This window comes from Belonocnema kinseyi, chromosome 2, assembly GCF_010883055.1.
Source record: "Belonocnema kinseyi isolate 2016_QV_RU_SX_M_011 chromosome 2, B_treatae_v1, whole genome shotgun sequence".
NCBI classification, from domain to species: domain Eukaryota; kingdom Metazoa; phylum Arthropoda; class Insecta; order Hymenoptera; family Cynipidae; genus Belonocnema; species Belonocnema kinseyi.
In genome coordinates, this window is record NC_046658.1 from 68,862,748 (window position 1) to 68,865,420 (window position 2,673).

Sequence of the window (2,673 nt, forward strand, 5' to 3'; positions counted from 1 at the left end):
GGCAAACTTTTTCTTCGTTACTCCATGAAAAAACGTGATTTGGTTCCAATTGTTTTTGAGATGCTGTGTAGTTATGGAAAACAGATCTATATGATACATTCGATCTGGGAAATTCCGATCCCGAATTCTCGTCATCTGATGAATTATCTCCATCAGAGCCAGAGTAATCTGGATTAGGTATGATGATACGTCCATCATTTTCATCGGAATCCCATTCCGATTCGGAGTTTGTTGCAATTTTTGAGGCTTTACGCTTTGGCATTTTTTTTTGCTGGGTGTACTCGAAAATTCCCAGGATGACAATGCGGTGAAGGTGTGGTTTGATGTCAGAGTGCAATAAAGGTTACGGTGTCGTTGGAAATTTTTTATTGAAAAACTATGCGCTTTTCGGAAAATTTGTCAAGAATAAAAAGTTCTTGTAATCAGCCGAGAAATACGCCTGAATTTTGCTCAAAACGCTTCGAAAAAATTCAGGCGTATTCCTTGGCTGATTACAAGAACTTTTTATTCTCGATGATTTTTCCGAAAAGTGCATCGTTTATTGTAAAAAAATGCATGAATGTTTTCACAAAAATTTTGCCATTAAGACGCCATTTTGAAAATACTAAAACGAAAAATCGATCTTTGAACCATGGATTCTCAAAGTTTAGACATTTATTCCACCCGGTAGTGAGATTCCAGGTTAATTACAGACTCGAAAAGCTTTGGAAAATGGTTCACAAAAAAAATAGGCACGAAAAATCATGTTTTTTTTGTTTAAACTGCATTTTGGAATAATAAGTAAATTTTTTGAGGAATTTCATTGGCACCGTCGGAAAGAGGAGATCTTAAGCAATAAAAATATATGTGTCTGAATTTTTTCTAGTGTCGAATAGTCTTGGTAATTGGCCGTTGAAAAGCAGTGTACCGGTAGTGGCGTTTTGGCCGTTTAAGGGTTAAAGCGATTCAAACTGCAAACTGTAATGGATAGGCTCCATATTTATTTGCAATCACCCGTAAGGATGTGTTAGTCTTATTTTTTGTGAAAATCGCGATATTTTTAGACATTTTTTTGTTGGAAAATAAGTCACAGAAGGCAGGGGAGGCCCGTTTATTTTCCTGGCGACCGCTGGTCCCTTTCTTCGACCCGTGACCAGGTGCCATCCAAGCATTCAGAACCAGGCTTCGAAGAATGGCACCAGCAGTCGGCAGTAAAACAAAAAAGCGCCCCCCCCCCCCCTGCTTTCTGTCACTTGTTTTCCAACAAAAAATGTCTAGAAATATCGCGATTTTCACAAAAAATAAGACTAACACATCCTTCCGGGTGATCGAAAATAAATGCAGAGCCTATCCATTACAGTTTGCAGTTTGAATCGCTTTAATATCTGTATTAGAACTGAAGATATTATTGTTGCACATTTTTGTACTTTTAAGCAACAATTTTTATTATTTTTTTAGTTTCTCAACTGCAACTGGTTCACAACAGTTTTCCTCGTACTCATGATTTTTTTCAAATTTTTCCCATCGCCTCTTGTATAAGAAATAATGCTCTAAGCTTGACTGTTCTTAAATGTACCCGAAAATCCTGACTTTTTTTTACATTTTTCAGTCTGCTAAGCACAAAATTTTTTTCACATAAACGTCTTCAAGCTAATTTACGTAGAATACTTTCAGCTTTTATATGACTGTTTTTTTGTTGCGCTAGCATTTTTTTTTGACTGAGTTGTTAAGCTTCAAAGGCAGATGCCTATAGTTTTCTCGCCGATAGTACTGTTAGAAAACTCTGTATGAGGTTTAATATACATGTGTGTGAAGCAAATATGCACTACCGCTACTGAAATTTAACATACATTGGTGTAGTGAATTTAATATGCATGTGTATTAAATTTAATATACAGGTCAGTATTGCAATGTGCGTGAAAACTCAACCTGCTTTAATTTCTTTAAATCTTGTCAAATATTCTCAATAAAATTAATAATCTAGAATTCGTAGACTCAGTTGTTATTTATAATGAAAGTACAATGTACGGGTAAAATTTTTCCTAATTTTTCTCTAAATGGTCAAAATTTAAGGGGAATACAATTATTTGTAGGTTAAGTCTGTTATTTATTTGCTTAATGGAACTTTTCGACTTATAATGCAATTTTATTTTTGGTTAACAGGAAGAATTTATCATGTTTTATTATTTAGAATCGAAAATTACAGCTAAACTTATTTTAAATTTGTGAAAAATGAAATTGTATGGTTTTTCTTGTAAGTGATTAACATGAATGTATATGAAATTTAATATACGCGCTCTTAATGGCGATTCCATATACTTCATATATTAATTTTAACACATGGGTATATTAAATTTAATAATATTTTTAACAGTGTAGGCGCGCATATGAGTTGGCGTTTCTGGATGGAGGAGTGTCCTTACCCGTTTTTTCACACATAGTTTATTAAGTTCTCTTCTCATTGGTCCCTTGGCCTTAATTTAATATTTATTACTTTCGTTGAGTTTCTTTTTGAAATAGTTTGAATGACTTTTACGAGATGTTAGCTACAAAAGAAAAGGACCATAAAGGATTTTTATAGTGGGACTGACTGAACAGACGTTTAGTCGATTCCACTAAATATCTAGTCCGTCCATATTTTACAAAACGGTACAGTAGCTATGACTAATGACTTAGTAGTGTACACTAAATACT